This window comes from Notechis scutatus, chromosome 4 (genome assembly GCF_049901735.1).
Source record: "Notechis scutatus isolate UNSWTSFEM ecotype Mainland chromosome 4, rNotScu1.2, whole genome shotgun sequence".
Lineage (NCBI taxonomy): Eukaryota > Metazoa > Chordata > Lepidosauria > Squamata > Elapidae > Notechis > Notechis scutatus.
The window spans coordinates 161,907,519-161,928,731 of NC_142012.1; the positions used below are offsets into that span (position 1 = coordinate 161,907,519).

At 46.2% G+C, this 21,213-nt stretch overlaps 3 non-coding genes across 3 annotated transcripts; 2 read left to right on the forward strand and 1 right to left on the reverse strand.

Moving 5' to 3' along the window:
- Positions 1 to 8,327: 8,327 nt before the first annotated feature.
- LOC113427059 (5S ribosomal RNA) lies at positions 8,328 to 8,446 on the reverse strand. Its single transcript, XR_003372772.1, has one exon. It is a non-coding gene; the product is annotated as a 5S ribosomal RNA (ribosomal RNA).
- A 494-nt stretch (positions 8,447 to 8,940) lies between these two features.
- LOC113427060 (5S ribosomal RNA) lies at positions 8,941 to 9,059 on the forward strand. Its single transcript, XR_003372773.2, has one exon. It is a non-coding gene; the product is annotated as a 5S ribosomal RNA (ribosomal RNA).
- Positions 9,060 to 9,409: 350 nt separating this feature from the next.
- Positions 9,410 to 9,528, forward strand: LOC113427058 (5S ribosomal RNA). The gene has a single exon (XR_003372771.1). It is a non-coding gene; the product is annotated as a 5S ribosomal RNA (ribosomal RNA).
- Positions 9,529 to 21,213: the final 11,685 nt, after the last annotated feature.

Genomic DNA, 21,213 nt, shown 5'->3' on the forward strand with positions numbered 1-21,213 from the left:
ACCAAACTCATAATTTTAAATCCCAGGGACCACTAACTGGTTCTGTGGGCATGGCCTAATTTGTGGGTGTGGCTTGGTTGTCATGTGACTGGCTAGGCATGGCTTGTACGTAAATATTATAAATATTTATATAAATATTGATTTTTTTATTATAAAAGAGCAACTTTTACCCAAAATCAGGCAAAGCAGGCAGGTAGATTGAGTTGCTCACAGAATCATTCAATGATCTATCTATCTGCCATCAGCTAGCTCAGTCTCTCAAATTTGCTTGCTGTGAGTCTGCACTGAATAATAGAACCTTCAGTCCTAAGGAAGGTTCGGCTGTGCTTAAAAGCAGAGCCAAAGATCTAAAGACTAGCTAGAAAGCAAGAAATCCAACCATTTCCTGCTTCTTAGCTAATTTAAATCTCCCGGCACAGTAGAACAGATGATGGTCGGAAAAAGGAAAAATAGCAATTTAGCGGACAAGTTTACCCGGTAAGGAGTGAGTGGGCGGGGAGGGTTCCCGCGGGCCATGTGGGCGGCACAGCCTTGTGTTTCTGCGCAGCCTGGATTAATTGCTTTGGGGGGGTGCTCTGGGGGTGAGATTTCTCTGCAGCCCACCAAAATTTTCTCACGGCCCACCGGTGAGCCGCTGCTGTTCTAGTCCAACCTCTCTGATCAGGCAGGAAACCCCATACCAGGGGTGTCAAACTCGTGGCATCACATTTTCATCACGTGATGGATCGCGATTTTTCCCTTTTGCTAAAATGGGGTTGGGCCTGGCCAGCGTATAATGCATCTGGCCAGTGGCCCACAAGTTTGACACCCCTGCCATATACCATTTCTGACAAATGGTTGTCCAATCTCTTCTTTAAAACCTCCAGTGATGCCACTGATTAATTGTTTCAACTGTCAAGAAATTTCTCCTAAGTTTGAAATAGTAAATTAGAATGGTTTAAGATTTAATAAGAAATTAAAATGTTGAAGTTTTTAATAATGATTGATTTTTAAAATGTAATAAAATATCGAAGAAGGAGGATACAATGTATTTAAACATTTTTGGTGGATAGAATGTACCAAGCAGAACCAAATTGGGTATTTGTTATGTTGAATGTTAATTTTACTAACTTAGGGGAGGATAGAAAGGCATCATACTCTGATTAGTGATTTCAGGAGAAATTCTTTTTATTATAAGAAGAGATAGAGGGATAATGAATGGGCAAAAGATACAAATTTAATGATTTAATTAAGATGGATTAAATAAGATAGAATTGTGAAGAGTGATATGCGCTATTATTTTAGCCCATGCAAAGAGAGGTAACTGGGGCCAAGGTACTTCACTAAAAGATTTTTATGTTTGTTTGTGTTTGTTTGTGTTTTATGAGAATATTGGGGAAATTATTGTAGAAAGACAGGGAAAGATTTAATATGTAATGATTTGTTTGTTGTTGAAACTTTTAATAAAACTTGTTTTAAAAAAAAAAAAAAAAAAAAAGAAATTTCTCCTAAGTTCTAGATTGCTTCTCTCCTTGATGTCTATCCTTGGCTTCTTGTTCTACCTTCAGGTGCTTTAGAGAATAGCTCGACACCCTCTTCTTAGTGGCAGCCCCTGAGATATTGGAAGACTGCTATCATGTCACCTCTAGTCCAGCGGTCGCCAACCAGTGGGCCACGGCCCATTGGTGGGCCGTGAGAAAATGTTGGTGGGCTGCAGAGAAATCTCACCCCCAGAGCACCCCCACAAAGCAATTAATCCAGGCTGCGCAGAAACACAAGGCTGTGCCGCCCACATGGCCTGCGGGAACCCTCCCCGCCCACTCACTCCTTACCGGGTAAACTTGCCTGCTAAATTGCTATTTTTCCTTTTTCCGACCATCATCTGTTCTGCTGTGCCAGGAGTTTTAGATTAGCTAGGGAGCAGGCAATGATTGCCCTTTCTTTTGCCCTTGAAGATAGGACCAAAACCAGCAACTTAAAATCACAAGGAAGGAGATACAAACATAGACATCGGAAGGCGCTTCGGGAAAATATAAGCTGTCAGCCAGTGGAACAGGCTGCCACCTGGCGTGGCAAGTTCTCCTTCACTAAAATTCTTCCAACAAAGGTTGGAGTTGCTGTACATTTTTTTTTTCAACTTGAAGAACTTGAAGGTGTGTGAACTTCAACTCCCAGAATTCAGCCAGCCCGCAAGCAACTAGCAAACAGGCTGGAGAATTCTGGGAGTTGAAGTCCACACATCTTCGAGTTACCAAGGTTGTGAAAGGCCGCTCTGGCCGATCCTATATTGAGCAAGCGGTTGGTCTAGATGACCTTTGGAGTTATCACCCTTATATTCTATATTAGAGGGAGTTAACATCTGGGGAAAGAGCTTTTTCAATAATCCCTAAAGCAGGCTGTAACCTAGGGTACACTGTGATGGCGAACCTATGGCACACATGCCGGAAGTGATACACAAAGCCATCTCTCCAAGCACTCCAGCCATTGCACTCCTGGATTCCAGCGCGTGTGGGAGCGCCAGAAACTGGAACAGCAGTTCCCTGGCGCACATGTGCATACCAGGAGCTGAGCTTCCAATTTCCGGCACTTCCATGAGTGCTGGGGAGCTGCTCTTCCGGTTTCCGGTGCTCGCCCAGACACGCACACACGCTCCTGTTTTGGCCCTTGGTGCCGAAAAGGTTCGCCAGCACTGGCCTAACTGGAAGGCTAGGATCTACAAGGATCAGGCAGTGATCTTCCCTATCCTCATCCAGGTTGTTTTTTTTCCTGACAATTCTGAAATTGACTTCTCAGAATTATTTGTCTTCCAAAGCTGTCAGCTGAATCCTCTCTCGCTGCCTACCCCCATCTCCTTCCAGCACCAGAAAAAGAAAAGAAAAAAAGGCCTCATCATTTGCCCCGTCTCTGTATTTATATTACTTTATCTTATTGAGACATAACTTCCTTTCCTAGTCTGGAGCATGTTGCACGCAGCGAATGAAACTTACCCAAAATGTTAAAAACACACAGATGAATTTTGACAATAAAGTGCTCAGATCCCCTCATTAAAAACCTGGTGAATGGGGGGGGGGGCGGGAATAAATCTCCACAGAATTTAAAATGAAGAGAAAAAAACCACCACCCCCCGCAAAAACAAAATACAACTCCTGGGAAAGCAACTTCAGAAATCTGGGAGCAGAGCAGCAACACAACTGATGACCCCACAAATGCTTCTGAAAGAGTGAAAAAAGGTTTATACTTTGCAGACGGCACAAATAAATAATGGTAATGGAGATTTAACCAGACCGTGAGAGGTCCAAAAAGAAACTGTAGGAAGTTAACACCCACCCCTCTCCTAGAAAAATGAAATATCCTAGGAAATATGAAAAAGGCAGAATATTTCCTCTAAAAAGAGTAGAAACTCAGGAGCAGAAACTCACCTCAGAAGCAGAAGCTAACCCCCCACCTTTGTTAATGGGTGGGCCATTGAGGCCTGGACCAGAGTATTTTACATAACAAAGATTTCCAGGTAGAACTATAGTAATTGTCCAAAGCCCTTTTCATTACATCATCATCCAGCAAGGCTCAACCAAGCCTGGCACTCAGGACAGCCTACAGAGTTGCCCCGGCATGGCCCCATGGGAGTCTGACAACCAATCAGAATACAAGTTCAAATTCAAATCTCAACAGAGGGTATATAAGGGACTCTCAGCATTTCAGCCCATGGTTGCCATCTGGCCGTTTTTCCGGCCAAATTCGAGAAATCTGGCCGTATTTCTATCTGCTTGGCTGTGAAAAAATGATGAAATTTGGCCGTACGAAAGTTGCTTGGCCATGAAATCGGCCAGATGGCAACCCAGCCGCTCTCCTTCCCTCGCGCATGTGCATCACCATGAGCAAAAGGAGGACAAGCGCGTCCTTTGGCGCTCTCCTTCCCTCGCGCATGCGGGTCACCATGAGCAAAAGGAGGACAAGCGCGTCCTCTCAGTTCTCCAATACGCCCACTTCCTCTCAACTCCCGTCACACACCCCTTCGGGACCTTGGCGCCCGGCCACGCCCCCTTCCCGCCTGTGACCTGAGCAGGGGCGGCTCCTCCTCCATCAACACCACACCCATTCCTATTACGGCTCGTCCCAACGCCACGCCCCTCGGCTTCCCCACCCATCCCGAGCTCTCCTTCCCTCGCGCATGCACGTCACCATGAGCAAAAGGAGGACAAGCGCGTCCTCTGGCGCTCTCCTTCCCTCGCGCATGCGTGTCACCATGAGTAAAAAATAATTTGGCCGAATTTGGCCGTATTTTGACTTGAGTTTGGCCGCAGAGCCAAACTGCGATCTGGCAACCCTGTTTCAGCCCTCTCTCTTTTCCTTCATCCTGAAGTATGTGATTGTCCTTTTCACTTTGGAGCTCCAAGCCATGTGGTCCTTTTCCACCATTAAACCATCTTTCCAAACAGCCTCCATATTTCCAGTGTCTTTTTCCCCACTTGGAACAGAAGGATAATTCTTCCAACAAAACGAAACAGGGTTTTGCCCCCACTGTCTCCTCTTTTGTTTGTTTTAGTTCTTGAAATATTGAACAGAGAATATGAAGCAAGATGAGAAAAAGGTGGGCGTAAAGATTTTATTTTTTTTAAAAAGAGTCAGACAGGTTAAGATATTTTTTTTTAGGGGTGATGGTTCTGGTTTCCGTAGACCCTTTAAAGGGAATCAAGCTTTTAATGAGTTAAATTAAAAGAATTGGGGGCATTAGCAGGTTTCAGGATTAATCATTGGAAGACAAAGATGATAGCAAAAAAAAAAAAAGAAGGTTCAAAGAGAATTGATGAATAAAATAAGTTTTAAAATGGAAAAGAAGATAAAATGCTTGGGTATAACTATGACAACGGCCAACAGGATGTTATTTTACAATAACTGTTAAGATCATCCAGACATAGTGGAGCTCCAGTTCCTATCATCCCCTCCCTCCCACCGTAGCTATTTCCTATTCTAGTTTTCCAGCAAACCTGCTCTGCTATTTCATCTCAACCAGATGTTATTATTCTGACCTTTTTTCTCTCTCTTTTAACCGTGGCCTGTTGTGATCCTCAGCTATTTTAGGTCTGCTAGCAATACGGTGCTCGGTTCTGATTTATGTGCAAGGATGTGGTCAAAAAAGTCAAGATGGCAGCCACAACCGTGGGATTGAAGCCCCACCTCTTTTTACATTCAGGGGAAAGCCCAAGGTATATAAAGAAAGGGGGGAGTGGGAGCTTCAATTGTGTGTTATGGCCGCCATCTTGACTTTTTTGACCTCCTTGCAGACACCTTGTCTGGGCTGTTTGTTGGAGTGAGTTGTTCTTGATGGCTCACCTTGGATTGTCCCATTCAGTATTTGCAGACAAGCTGGCCTGCGCAAGATAAGGGCAGAGGTAATTATACAAGGGACCCTGATAAGAATAGTTTGCATTGGCAGAATGACTGACAGAGTCTCCAAAAATGTTTGAGAAAAGATTTGAACCTGCAGGAGATTTAAATATATTTCTTTTACTTGTCAGACGGATGGACTGCCTTTCAAGACTGTTTGTGTAGGAATCGCTTTTCATTCCCGCAACAACCCTGTGAGGTGGGCCTTGCCTTATATTCACTCTGCTCCAGATCAATGGGCAACTTATGACTTCCCCTGCCATGAAGAAACAGAAGGCTGGGGCTGAGGTGACACTTACAGGGATAATGAGGTATATATTTAGGGTTTTTCTGCAATGGAAGGCTTACTCTAGGTTATTTTTTTCTCAATCTATACAATTTCAAGAGGGGTGAATCTCAACCCCCAGAATTCATAAGCCTGCTTTTTGCGAAATGAGAGTGAATTTTAGAATCCTAAAAGTGTTAAGTTGGAAGTAATTTTCCAAAACACCTGAAGGGCAGACAAGGAATAATGGATGGAAACTGATGAAGGAGAGATTCAACCTGGAAATAAGGAGAAATTTTCTGACCGGGAGAACAATGAACCAATGGAACAGAAGTTGCCTTCAGAAGTTGTGGGAGCTTCATCATGGGAAGCTTTCAATAAGAGATTGGACTGCCATCTGTCAAAAATGGTGTAGGATCTGCTTGGAAGGTGGGAGTTGGACTAGATGGCCTACAAGATCCCTTCCAACCCCGTTCTTCTATTCTATTCTAACTGCATTGAGAATCTAATCCAGTGTTTTTCAAACCTAGCATGTTTAAGAAGGGTGGACTTCACCTCCCAGAATTCCACAGCCAGAAATCTGGGAATTGAAGCATGTTGGCTGTGGAATTCGGGGAGTTGAAGTCTACCCCATCTTAAACAAGTTTGAAAGGCTGGTCGATCAACCTCCAACAGTGCACAGAAAACCTATGTAAACGTCCATGAGAAACCTCTCTCCAACCAAGACGTCTCAAAACCTTGGAGAGATGGAGAACTTGCCACCTTCATAGATGAAGCATTTCAGTGGAATGGCAGGCGTACATGTTCCATCTTGGCTAAGCCATATCTCAACTCACCCAGGTCTCCAGTTTACTTTGGGATGTGTTCAACGGTTGTTCCTTTGTTTTCCAGACATCAAAGTACTGGCTGGAATAGTTTCCAGGAATATGCGTGTCCCTCCTTAACCAGGTCAGTAAATGTCCCAATAAATGCTAAAGAATAGTGATGGGTAATCATGACCACATTTTTTTGTGGCTTGAGGTGGGCGGTCAAGGGAGAACACAGTTTTTTTTTAGTTATTTAAGATTCAGCAGTTTAAGGGAACCCAGAAAATGGGTAACTCAATAATTTGAACACAGAATAATAGAGTTACAAGGGACTTTGGAGATGAGCTCTCCAAATATGGCAACTTTAAGACTTGTGGACTTCAACTCAGCTTGGCTGGCCGAGGAATTCTGGGAGTTGAAGTCCACAAGCCTCAAAGTTTCCATATTTAGAGATTCCTGCCCTACACCAAATGGCTGTCCAATCTCTTCTCTGGGTGTTGGGCACATTGTAAACCCTACAGCCACTTTCTCCTAGGCAGGGAGTGATGGGGAATGATCATCTGCATCCATCCTATGTTTCTGCCGGATACTTGTATGAATTAGTGGGAACATGCCCTATGAATTAGATCTCCCCTCTTCCCAACCATTCCTGACAACAGGAATGTATCTCTTTTTCCTGGACGGCCTCAGAAGATCAAGAGCCGGGGTGGAGGTAGGAGTCATGTTCCCTAATCCAAGACTGCCATCTTCTGGTTTTCAGAAATGGACCTTAGTTTAAAGGCGTTCCCTTCTTCCTTTAGGGTATTTTCGGCCTTTGGCAACCTGAAGACATGTGGACTTCAACTCCCAGAATTCCCCAGCCAGCCATGTTATCATTGAGATTGGCAGCATGTATAAATTGAATTAATAAGTAAAGAAAGATGCCAGGCTAGAAAGCGTGTGTCCTGTCTTAGCCATTACAGCTGACTGGATGACTACGGGTCATTCTTTGTCAGCCCAACCCACCTCACAGGGTTGTTGTTTTGGATATGTTGGCCATCTTCAGTTATTTGTGAGGGGTCCTTGGTGCTCTCTGAGCTTGCTTGGTTTCTTGCAGATGTTTCACTACTCAAACTAGGTAACATCAACAGTGCGCTAAGAGTTACTTATAAAACTTATACAGGGAGTCCTCAACTTACAATAGTTCATTTAGTGACTGTTTGAAGTTACAACAGCACTGAAAAAAGGGACTTATGCTGATCCAGTTCTACAAAGGAATGATTGAGTCTGTCATCTGCACCTCTATATCCGTCTGGTTTGCTTCTGCAACCCAACAGGACAGACACAGACTTCAGAGAGTAATTAGGACTGCAGAAAAAATAATTATTACCAACCTGCCTTCCATCAAGGACCTGTATACTGCACGAGTCAAAAAGAGGGCTGTGAAAATACTTACAGACCCCTCACATCCCGGACATAAACTGTTTCAACTCCTTCCCTCAAAATGACATTACAGAGCACTACACATCAGAACAACTAGATACAAGGAGTTTTTTCCCTCCCCCCACCCCATTTGCTTGTCAATTATAATGAGATAAAGAGAAGCTTTAAGCAAAGCTGGCTGGGGAATTCTGGGAGTTGAAGTCCTCCAGACTTAAAGTGACCAAGGTTGGAGACCCCTGCTCTGAGGGACCTCATAATGCGTCTTCAGCAAAGAAGTTCTTTGGATAGAGTTCTCCATTCACTGTGGATGATGGGTTCTCGGAAGAGTTAAAATAGCTGCCCAACCCACACCATCGCTTTGAAACCATTTCATAAAGGATGCATGAAAAAAAAGAACTCCAAGGATCCTCCTTGCCTTTCCCTTGGTTGTTGCTGCTGCTGCGGCTGTTTTTAACACTGGGAGCAGCAAAAGCCTACAGCACCCGGTATTCCCAGGCGGTCTCCCATCCAAGTACTAACCAGGCCTGACCCTGCTTAGCTTCCGAGATCAGACGGGATCGGGCGCGTTCAGGGTAGTATGGCCGTAGACAATGAACGAAGTCTTTGCTGCTGCTTTTAAGCTGCCTCTCTGCACTCACCTTCCCAATTCTCTGCACAGCCATCAGCAGGAAGACTACAAAAACAGACCCATCATCCCCTGCCCCCAGGCCCTCCATTCCTTCCCAAAACCAGGATGCTCACATTAAAAAGGAAATTCTGTGGCCTGGCCTCAAGAGAAAGCGTGTATCTTCCCAAATACATACATAACACACAAATAAACACATGCTATATACATACATACATACTATATATCTGCACCATGCACACACACACATATCGGTATATATTAATTTTGTCTCCGCTGGCTTAGAATGGAGTCCTGGCTTTACAGGGCAGCGCAGAAAAGCAGCAGCAAGGGGGATGGAGGGCCTGGGGGCAGGGGATGATGGATCCGTTTTGTAGTCCTGCTGATCGCTGTGCAGGGTGTTGGGAAGGTGAGCGCCGAGAGGCAGCTTAAAAGCAGCAGCAAAAACCTTGTCTCTTGTCTACGGCCATACTACCCTGAACGCGCCCGATCCCGTCTGATCTCGGAAGCTAAGCAGGGTCAGGCCTGGTTAGTACTTGGATGGGAGACCGCCTGGGAATACCGGGTGCTGTAGGCTTTTTAATTTTTTATGAACCAGTTTTTTTTTTTTACCTTTTAAAAAAGCCCTTTGCCTCCTCCCTCTCCGGCCTGTCTTCCACTTTTGCTGCAAATTGCAGCCCCTTGCAGGAAATGCAACGCTTACGGTTTCCCCACTCTGAGCCCTCTTTGGCTGAGATCGGGTGGCCACAGCCTTTTGCCTCCGCTTGCTTAGAATTGGCATCCTGGTTTTGGGGAAGGAATGGAGGGCCTGGGGGCAGGGGATGATGGGTCTGTTTTTTGTAGTCTTCCTGCTGATGGCTGTGCAGAACATTGGGAAAGTGAGTGCAGAGAGGCAGCTTAAAAGCAGCAGCAAAGAGCTGATTCTCCGTCTACGGCCATACTACCCTGAACGCGCCCGATCCCGTCTGATCTCGGAAGCTAAGCAGGGTCAGGCCTGGTTAGTACTTGGATGGGAGACCGCCTGGGAATACCGGGTGCTGTAGGCTTTTGCTGCTCCCAGTGTTAAAAACAGCCGCCGCAGCAGCAACAACCAAGGGAAAGGCAAGGAGGATCCTTGGAGTTTTGTTTTTTTCATGCATCCTTTATGAAATGTTTTCAAAGCGATGGTGTGGGTTGGGCAGCCATTTTAACTCTTCCGAGAACCCATCATCCACAGTGAATGGAGAACTCTATCCAAAGAACTTCTTTGCTGAAGACGCATTATGAGGTCCCTCAGAGCAGGGGTCTCCAACCTTGGTCACTTTAAGTCTGGAGGACTTCAACTCCCAGAATTCCCCAGCCAGCTTTGCTTAAAGCTTCTCTTTATCTCATTATAATTGAAAAGCAAATGCGGGGGAGGGAACGTTCAGCATGCAACAAGAAATCAGGATAGAAAGAGTCTTGATGCTTTTGAATCTTAGCTGAAAATTACAGACCAATCTCTTTATGTTGCGTCACCTGTAAAGTCATGGAATCAATGATTAACCAATCCATCATCCTCCACTTAGAAACAATCTACTCTCTAATAAACAATTTGGTTTCAGAAAAAAACTATCCTGTAATCTGCAACTCTTACACAGCAAAAACATATGGACTACACAACTTGATCAGGGCAAAGCAATAGACGCAATTTACATAGACTTTGATTCAGTGGTACACAACAAACTACTCCTAAAACTAAAATCTTACGGTATCTCTGGACACCTGCATAACTGGATAGAAGCAGTGGTGGGATTTACCACCGGTTCTGTGGGCATGGCTCTATTTTCTATTCTATTTTATCCTATTTTCTATTCTATTTTCTATTCTATTCTATTTTCTATTCTATTCTATTTTCTATTCTATTTTCCATTCTATTTTCTATTCTATTCTAAAACAAACCATCAAGAGAAATCAACCCGGAATTGCCAAGCAAGGCACACATAACCAGGCTGATTATACTTTGAATATATTATTGGGGGGTGGGGTCACAGCTTTCTGGAGAAGGCTCCGATGCTGGGAAAGATACAAGGAAAGAGAAGAAGAGGATAACCAGTCGGAGGACCTCAGTTATGGTGGCCACTGTTGAAGGTTCTTGGATGGGAAGTGAAAAAAATTTAAGGAGAAAAAGGAAGCCCAGTTGCCTCCTGAAAAAACACCTTTGGGACAACCCTGTCCTGGATGACTGAGAATAAGGAGATTTCCTGCCAGTGATTAACAAGTGGAACGCCTTCCCTCCAGAAGTTATGGATGCTCTATCACTGGAGTTTTTAAAGAAGAGATGAGACAGCTATTGGTCTGGGATGGTATAGGGCAAGGGTCTTCAAACTTGGCAAGTTTAATGACTTGTGGACTTCCAACTCCCAGAATTTCTGAGCTAACATGGCTGGAGGAGGAATTCTAGAAGTTGAAGTCCACAAGTCTTAAAGCTGTCAAGTTGGAAGACCCGTCGTATAGCATCTCCTGCTTGAGCAGGGGGTTGGACTAGAAGACCTCCAAGGTCCCTTTCAATTCTGTTATTCTGTAATCCCAGCACAATTTAATCCGTGAAACGGCTTCCTTCCAGAAGTTGTGGGTGCTGGCTCCATCACAGGAGGTTTTTAAGAAGAGACTGGACAGCCATAGACACGTAGAGAGAGAGAGACCGGTGCATCCCTGGAAGAACGGAAAGCCCATACGTGCATCACCCCCTGGGACAGATTAATCATGGAGAAAGCGGTTGCTAAGAGTTGACAATAACTTGATGGGGCCTAATCCGCATCATACTGGACACCGCGGGATCCTGGAAACAACCACTTCCCAAACCGACCGTTCCTGAAAAGACCCCTCAAGCGATGAATTCTGCTTTCTCCTGGAATTCTGGAGTGAAGGTAATCCTTTCCAAAGCCCCCTTTTCCTTTGGCTCCCTGGTCCAATCCGTTCCCACCAGCAGCTGACCCAGGCCCCAGCTGTGCTGTCAGGTTCTCTGACATGCTGCCCAGGGTGCTTTGTGGCCGGGAACCTGCCAATGCCTGAAAGGATGGAGAGGAAGAAGACAAGAAAAATTTGGGATGGATGCCAGCATTTTCAGAGACCCTCTCCCCGACTGCTTTTCCTGGGATGTGTCGGATCTTGGGATGCTTGGCTTTTATCGACGCTGCCCCCCCACCCACCCCACACACACACCCTCCCTGGATCCAAGAGCCAGGGCTGGTGGCCAAGGGGGGGGACGGGCGTTGATTTACAGGCTTGAGCAAGGGCCAGGTCGGGGCGGGAAGCAGGGGCTTTGGCAGGGAGAATGCCGCAGTCCTGGCATCTAAAGAGGGCATTGGCCAGCCAACCCACCTTGGCCGCCTTTCACAGACATTGTGGCATCTGGGAAGAGCAGGCAAGCCCAGCCGTGGAAAGATCTTTCACCAGCTGGAGAATGCCAGTCTCCCACCGGTTCAGTGCCAGCCCTTGTTGCCTTGCCAAGCTGTCTCTGCAGCTCCCTGGAGGTGGCATCCTTCAAGCTGCCCCTCTCCGGAACCATCAGGGGCTCAGCTACAGCCTCCGCCTTTCAAAGCCCAACCCCGCACCTCCCTGCCTACCCCCACCATCTTCCCTTCCACCCTATCATCACCATGGTGCCCAGCTGCCAACGAAGATAAACGGGAGAGCTAGGATTGTCAAAAGCTGGTTTTCCAAGAACAGCATATGGTCCAAAAAGGAGAATCAAGAGTTTGGAAGGAAGCACCAACGGGACAGATGGAAGGGCCTGCTGAAGTTCACAGAGGTGAATTTCCATGCCCAAGATGCCCAGGCCTGTGAACGAGGGAGGCTGTGCCAACCGCAATTAAATCGACACGCCCGCTGTAGATAGGGCAGATCCTACACAGTCGAGATTCCACAGTGAGCAGCTTTTAAAGGGGGTGTAATTTATGCAGGGGCGATTGGTAGGTAGGTAGGTAGGTAGGTAGAGATATATAGAGATATAGAGATAGATAGATAGAGATAGAGATAGATAGAGAGAGAGAGACAGGCAGGCAGGCAGGCAGATGATAGAAATATAGAGATATAGGTAGACATAGATATAGATATATAGATATAGATGATAAATAGATATACAGATATATCTATATCTATATATCTTCTATATCTATCATCTATATATATCTATATCTATATATCTATGTCTATCTTTCTATCTATCTATCATCTATCTTTTATCTCTATATATCTATATATCTATCTTATCTACCTACCTACCTATCTATTTATCATCTATATCTATATACCTATGTCTACCTATATAGAGATATAGGTAGACATAGAGATATATAGATATAGATGATAAATAGGTAGGTAGGTAGATAAGATAGATATATATATAGATAGATAGATGAGATAGATGAGATGGATGGATGGATGGATGGATGGATAGATAGATAGATAGATAGATAGATAGATAGATAGATAGATAGATAGATAGATAGATAGATAGATAGATAGATATAGAAGAGATATAGATATAGATGATAGATTGATAGAGATATATAGAGATAGATGAGAGAGAGAGAGAGAGAGAGAGAGAGAGAGAGATCCTATTGAAGGTCCAAGAAATCCACTCAGCCACCTCCATAGATAGGGAAGCCGAATGTCAGCGTTCCAGAAAACTCCACTCCAACAAATAACTCTGAGACAGACATCTTCTCAAAAGTTCTTATTTAGGGGCAAAAGAAGACAGCTGGGCCAGAAATGCTGGCAGGCTCACCACTTCGACCTCTCAAAACGCTGGAAAAAGAAATAAAAAGTGGGTTTAGTGCAGTGCATTTTTATGCTTCACGAAAACAGAGATGTTTGAGGGGCTCGTAAAATACAGGCAAAAGCCCATAAAATACGGCAAACCGTTTGCCTCGCAGCCTTTCCACGCTATGCTAATTTACGGAGTTGTGTGAATCCGGACAGCATGATTAGTGGTTCAATCTGTTATGCAAACTCCAAAAAAAGTGGGTTACTTGAGAAGACAGTTATTAAATTAATCATGGGTAACCCTGGGGTGGGGTGGGGACAAGCCCAGCCCATATATTCACAATCTAGGTTGATAAGCAATAAGAGAAGTAGGACTAACCCTGTTGATGCACACCCATGCCACTCTCTCGGGACCGTTTTACAGGCAGTCCTCGACTTACGATGACAATTGAGCCCAACGTTTCCATCGCTAAGCAAGCAGTGAAGTAAGCTGTGCCCCCTTTTGCAACCTTTTGTCACAGTTCTTAAGCGATTCGCTGCGGTCGTTGAAGTGAAACGTGTGGTTGTTAAGCGAATCTGGCTTTCCCCCCGTTGACTTTGCTTAGTGGGTAAGTTACAAAGGGTGATCACGTGACCCCAGGACAACACAACAGTCATCGATACATGCCAGTTGCCAAGCGCCTGAATGAAATGTGAGCATGGGGATGATGCTGCGACGGTCGTCAGGGCAAAAACCATCATAAGTCGCTTTTTTCAGTGCCGTTGGAACTTTGAAGGGTCACGAAATGAATGATTGTAAGTGGAGGAGTATCTGTATTTGACCAGGCTGCCCAGCTGAGAGGAGGTGGCCAGAGCAGGGGCCTCCAACCTTGCAACTTTAAGACTTGTGGAATTCCTCAGCCAGAATTCTGGGAGTTGAAGTCCACGAGTCTTAAAGTTGCTTTGCTGCCTGAGGAATTCTGGGAGTTGAAGTCCACGAGTCTTAAAGTTGCTTTGCTGCCTGAGAAAGTCTGGGAGTTGAAGTCCACGAGTCTTAAACTGAGGAATTCTGGGAGTTGAAGTCACAAGCTTAAAGTCGCTTTGCTGGCTGAGGAACTCTGGGAGTTGAAGTCCACAAGTCTTAAAGTTGCTTTGCTGCCTGAGAATTCTGGGAGTTGAAGTCACGAGTCTTAAAGTTGCTTTGCTGCCTGAGAAAGTCTGGGAGTTGAAGTCCACGAGTCTTAAAGTTGCTTTGCTGCCTGAGGAATTCTGGGAGTTGAAGTCCACAAGTCTTAAAGTCGCTTTGCTGGCTGAGGAACTCTGGGAGTTGAAGTCCACAAGTCTTAAAGTCGCTTTGCTGGCTGAGGAACTCTGGGAGTTGAAGTCCACAAGTCTTAAAGTTGCCAAGGTTGGGGACCTCTGTGCCAGAGAACCCTGCGAGCTTTTCCAAGTTTTATCATGTTTGCGCTTATTTGAAAATAGGCAAATGGAAGGTAGTGGGAATATGTGATTAAAGGAGCCAAACATAGGCAGAAAATATTTGCCATATGAGAGACTGCCTCACTTTCCCAAACCGCTACTTATGGCTGAGAAACCTGAAATCTGAAAAAGGCAAAGAGGTGAAGGGTTGAACGCCTTTGGACTGTGATGTTGGAGGCAACTATTACCGGTAGTCCTCAACTTACATCCACGATTAAACTTAAAATTTCTGTTGCTAAGTGAGACAATTCTCTTCCCTTTTACAGTGTTTCTTGCCGCAGTTGTTCAGTGGATCGCTGCAGTTGTTCAATAACATGGCTGTTAAATGAATCCGGCTTCCCCATTGACTTTGCTTGTCAGAAGGTCCCCAAAAGGGGTATCGTGTGATCGCACAACACTGAGACAGTCATAAATATGAGTCAGTTGCCAAGCGGCTTTATTTTGATCACATGACTTACACTTTAAAATGAATAGCCTTCAAATGATGCAGGAGTGTGAACGGATTTCCAGAAAAATGGCAGACTAGAGGAACCATTTGTGCTTCAGTTTGAGATGCTGGCACTGCTCGGGTGAGGGCATAGATCTGTGGTGGCACACATAGCCATTTGTGCCGGCATGCGAGCTGCAGGCAAACTTACCTCACTGCGCATGCGCGCGCCTCACAGCTGGTTTTCAGTGTGTTTGAGGCCTTTTTTGGCCTCCCAAAGCCTTGAGGAAGGCTTCTGCAGGCCTCTGCAGGCTTTGCAGGCCTGCAGCCCCGTTTCGTCACTTATACCGGAAAAGGCCTCAAACCAGCCCAAAATCAGCTGTGAGGTGCAGTGCAGATAAGGGGGTGGCAGGGGTGGGTGGGGATTACACGCGCATGCATTGGGGGCGTGGGGGGCATGCATTGCCTTCTGGCACACGAGCACGAAGCATGCAAGCGCTCACACAATTTTTGGCACAGGAGCCCAAAAAGGTTAGCCACCACTGACATAGATAAACCTCCAAGTGGTCTCAACAATTCTCTGAAAGAATGCAAATGACCAGCTGTCTGCAAGGAATAATCATTCTTCCATTCCCCATCGCTTAGTCAAAACTGAAGAAGCTTCTTGGATAAGAAGCGAAATGTCTTCAAGGAAAATGAAGAAATCCAGTTGCCTCTTGAAAAAAGCACCTTTGGGACAACCATGACCTGGATGACTGAGTATCTCTATAGACATTCTTCAAGAGTTGCCATGTAGAATGCTTTTCGCTCTCAGGCCCCACCCCATCGCATTCAAGACACACCACACTAACTACAATAAAGTGAGGGTTGATGACCCTGACTTCTCTGAATGTATCTATTTGTTGTTTAAACCAGGGTCCCCAACCACCGGTCCGCGGACCGGTACTGGTCCGTGGAACAAGTCCTACCGGGCCGCTGGTTTGCTGGGCCGCCATCTTTTTGATGAAAAGTGCTTCCGGTGAGCTTTTCGGTAGAAAGCTCACCGGAAGCCTAATAAAGATAAAGCATCGCTTCGGTGAGCTTTCGGGTACCCGGAAAAGCTCAGCCGGAAGCATCTTTTGATTAAAAGTGCTTCCGGTGGCGAGCACTTTTCAAAGATGGCGGCGCCCAGCCGTACCGGGCCGCGGCATAAAAAAGGTTGGGAATCACTGGTTTAAACAATTGGTGGTAAGTTTCCTGAATTGGTGGTAAGTTTCCTTTCCCTTCAAACACCGTAGCCCCATAATGGCAAACCTATGGCATGTGTGCCACCGATGGCATACGGAGCCATTTTTGCGGGCACGCAAGCCCCAGGCAAACTTACCTCACTACGCATGCGCGTGCTTCCCAGCTGATTTTCGGCCTCCCAGAGGCTCAAGGGAAGCCTCTGCAGCCTTTGGAGGCCGAAAAACAGGCCCGTTTTGTCACTTCCTGTATTTCCAGAAATACCGGAAGTGATCAAACGGGCCCATTTTTCATCCTCCAAAGGCTGCAGAGGCTTCCCTCGAGCCTCTGGGAGGCCGAAAAAGGCCTCAAATGGGCCAAAAATCAGCTGGGAGGCGCACACATGCGCAGTGCAGTTAAGGGGATGGCAGGGATGGTCATGCGCGTGCACAGGGGGGTGTGGGGGACAGCGCACATTGCCTTCTAGGTGCTGGCACGTGAGCACAATTTTCGGCACAGGAGCCCCAAAAAGGTTAGCCCCCACTGCCCTAGCCAACCAATGTTACTATCTTGATTTCTCCTAGGGCAATAAACTCAAGTTCGGACAAAAAAAAAAGTTTTTTTCACTGACATATTGAACGTCAGCATTATGAGGGGTCCTTGGTGCTCTCTGAACTTGGTTGGTTTCTTACAGACTTTTCCTTATCCAAACTAGGTAACATTGTTCTATCGCCAGGACAAAGCAGACTTGAAGACCGGAGTTGAATTCAGCTCTTTATTAACAAACAGTAACTTCAACCGAAGTCGAGCCGCGGCAGCCCTTTTTATAGCGGCTGCTCGCGGCTCGCAACCAATGGCATCTATTTAAACTTCCCGCCGCTTAGGCAGCCAATCAGAGATCGTCGTTATTGACCAATCGTTAAGCTCTGCGAACTATCCAATAGGAATGCGGTATTAGAAGTCTATACACGAATACATTACAAACATCATCTGTGCTAGTCGGACTGAGGATATTATCTAATTTGGGTAATGAACAGCGGTGGGATCCTACCCGGTTTGGTGATCCATCGCAGGCACAGCTTTCCCCACATCAGCTGAGGCCAATCAGCTGAGAGGATAAAGGAAAGGAAAGCACAGGGCCAAGGTGGGAGGGCCTATCCTGCGCTTTTCCCTTCTTTCTCCTCTCAGCGGACCGTCGGAGGCCTTTTTTTTTTTGTTACTACCGATTCAGCCAAACCGGTAAGAATTTTTGCTACCGGTTCAGCTGAACCGGGCCGAACTGGTAGCATACCACCGCTAGTAATGAAACATCTGCAAGAAAGCAACCCAGCTCAGACCCCTCATTTCAACCCTGAGCTACAAATACTCTCCTTTATTGTTAACAGTAATATAGTCTAAGGAAACCAGAAAGGTTCTTAGACGCCTGTTTTAGACCAGCGTGGAAGCTCGCGTAACTGAATATTCCTTCATGTGTAATATTCCCTTAAGGCAGAAAACTAGCAGGTCAGGCCAGGCTTATCTCTGCTAAATGGCTGTTTTTCTTTTCTGCCTGGTATCCAAGCTGTCAATCAGGAAAGTTATCACTCGGGCATATTTTCCTCGGCTTTTGTGGACGCAGAGTCCCTTTGGAAATCAACCTCGCCTCTAATGTCAGGTTTAATGAACTCAGTGGAATTTCCGCGTTGCTTTGCTCTACCTGGGTCACAGGAGCCCTTTTGTACCCAGTTTTAAAAAGGGGGGGGGGCATAAGTGGGAATATGGGGAACAAAGAGACCCCTTCCCCCCCACCTCCTGCACCAGCAGCAACTTCGATAGAGAGATGAAGAACAACAGTAAAAGTTTGGGCTACGCGCCAAAGTGCTACGACACTCTATCCCATTTTATGCTCAGACATTCGACGTACAGGAAATGAATTGTCCTAAAGTCCAGACAGGACAATAAATTTCTATAATATCCAGGCTAGTTTGGGATGTCTGGAAATTTTATCCTGACTCTGATACTCCCGGGCAACGTCATGGGCTTACAATGCACGGGTCTCTCAGCAACCTTGAACGTGCGTGGAGAGTTCAGCAGGAAACGCCAAAGGGTCGATGTGCCGTTTTTTTTGGCTTCAGTAGGAAAGAAAGCATCGTGCACCGAAAGCCTGCTGTGGGCACACCTGCCTTTCTGTTTGTTTGTGGCTCTGGTGTAGCTTAACTTAGGGTGCAGATCAGGGGTGGTAGTCAGTTCTAATACTTACCTTCTACTGCAGTCCCTGTGAATAAAACAGCTGAGGTGTGGCAAAACCACGCTGCCGTGCGAATCAGCTGTGCTCGAAAACAATGGTTGCCAACCAGTGGGCCAGGCCACCACTGGTGGTCCGCGAGAAAATTTTGCTGGTCGAAGAGAAATGTCACCCCCAAGGAACCCGCAAAGCAATTAATCCAGGCTGCGTGAAACACAAGGTTTGTGTCGCTACATTGCAAGCAACATGAGGTAGTGAGGGAGGAGGGAAAGGGCAGAGGAGGGGGAAACTTGCCCCACTCATCCCATGCACCTGGCCTGGCCACCGGACTGCTTCTTTCCACTTCTTTCTTCTTCTGCTTTTGGCTGCATGCAAGGAAAGCAGCAAAGTCTTTCTTTCTCTCCCCAAACTCTGCCAGAAATGAGTCTTTGGGACCCTGCAAGGCATCCTGCTCCAAGAGGTTGCGCCGGTGTGACAAGTTTCAAAGACTCATTTCGCCAGAGTTTGGGGAGAGAAAGAAAGGCTTCTGCTGCTTTCCTTGCATGAAGCCAAAAGTCTCTCCTCTCCTCCTGAGAACGGAGCTGGAGACACTATCCTGCGATCCCAAATAAAGAATGATCGATCCGTAGGAAAAGCGGGGTGGGGAATTTTCCTGAAGACTTTTTGGGGGATTTTCCCAGCGTCTCTGGTCCGCAGGATTTAAAGTTACGAGTTTGGCAGTCCCTGAGGTCCAAAAGGTCGGCGACCTCTGCTCTAAAACAACGAAATAAAGCACAGGAAAGAGTAGGGGTGGGAACTACCTGTTTGGGTGAACAATCCCGCCCCTGGACACTCCTGACTTAAACGAATGGCCGTAAATCCAGGACTACCTGCGTCATATTATCCAGGGCACTGTCTCTCTCTCTCATCCCAATAGGATTTATCTTCCCTGTTCACTGTGACGGAAGGGACATGCTGCATACCCTGTTGGCCAGGAAATTATGGCTGGTGGTTTCTAAAAGGAGAGCCTTTTTTGTGGTGGCTCCCACCTTCTGGAAAATCGTGCCCTGCCTCTACCCTCCAGGAGGGCCTTAAAACCTGGCTCTGCCAATTGGCCTGGGGCCTGAATGGGCAGGTGCCATTCCTGGAAGTGGTTAGTGGAATAAATACAAGATCCCACCTCCACCCCATTGTATACAGGTTGTCCTCGGCTTACAACCATTCATTTAGTGGCTGTCCAAAGTTATAGGCATCGAAAAAAGTGATTTATGACCATTGTTCACACTTACGACCATTGCAGCATCCCCATCATCACGTGATCAAAATTCAGACTCTTGGCAACTGACTCCTATTTATAACCGTTGCAGTGTCCTGGGGTCACGTGGTCCCCTTTTGGACCTACTGACAAGCAAAGTCAATAGGAAACCCAGATTCACTTAACAACCATGTTACCAATTTAACAACCGTGGTGATTCACTTAACAATTGGGGCAAGAACAGTTGTGAAAAACAGGGCAAAATTCACTTAACAATTGACTCAATTGCGGTTGTAAATCGAGGACTACCTATATAAGAGCCTTGGTGGTTAAGCAGTGGTTAAGAGTGCAATACTGCAGGCTACTTCTGCTGATCGCTGGCTGCTTGCAATTTGGCAGTTCGAATCTCACCAGGCTCAAGGTTGACTCAGCCTTCCATCCTTCTGAGGTGGGTAAAATGAGGACCCAAAATTGTGGACTGAAATATGCTGACTGACTCTGTAAACCACTAAGAGAGTGCTGTAAAGCAGTATGTAAGTCTAAGTGCTATTGCTGCTATATTGGTCTCACCCCAGAGGTGGTATTCAGCCGGTTCTGACCAGTTCTGGAGAACCGGTAGCGGAAATTTTGAGTAGTTTGGAGAACTGGCAAACGCCACCTCTGATTGGCCCTGCCCCCATCTATTCTCTGCCTCCCGAGTCCCAGCTGATTGGCTGGGTCTTCTTTAGTTGCCCTGCACAAGAGAACGGAGCTGGAAAGCAGGTTATTGGGGTGGGAAGGGAATGGAGATTTTTACCATATCCTTCCCTGCCACGCCCACTATGCCATGCCCACAGAACCAGTAGTAAAATAATTTGAACCCCACCACTGTTTCACTCCCCTCTGCTGCTTCCTTCCCTCCATTTCTGCTGACAATGACTTTCCCTTCTGATGTTATCTCCTATCCCATAATATTTGGCTAATAACCCCTTATAAGGGGTCCGCTCGGATGTCTCCTGGACGGATGCCACTAAGGTGGTGGAATGGCTTCTCCGTCTTTTTATAGAAGCCCACCCAACATCTGAGAACTCCGTTTTTTTTTATTATCGTGGCCGTCCCAGGTCGTCTCCAGCTAATTAAACACAAGGAGTTTAGATGGGCCCTTCGCTGGCTCTCCTTCCTCCCACCTTTGCTGATGGAAAGCTTGCAATCTTGCCCCTGGAACTTGGGGGAGGTGAGTGGAGTTGGGGGGTGGGGGGAGATTGTAATCAATGCAGTAGGATGGGGTGACACACAGCTGTCACTTGAGTCGCTTTGATTCCTTTAATAAATGAACGGTGCTGCAGAGATAGAACTACTGTAGCATGTTAAGAGCTGTCATCAGAATTTATTGGTGCCACAGGAGACGTTTGGAGTCAGTGGGAAAAAAATGCAGCAATTTATGGACTCTCCAAAGCTTCGGCTTCTTCAGGCCCGCC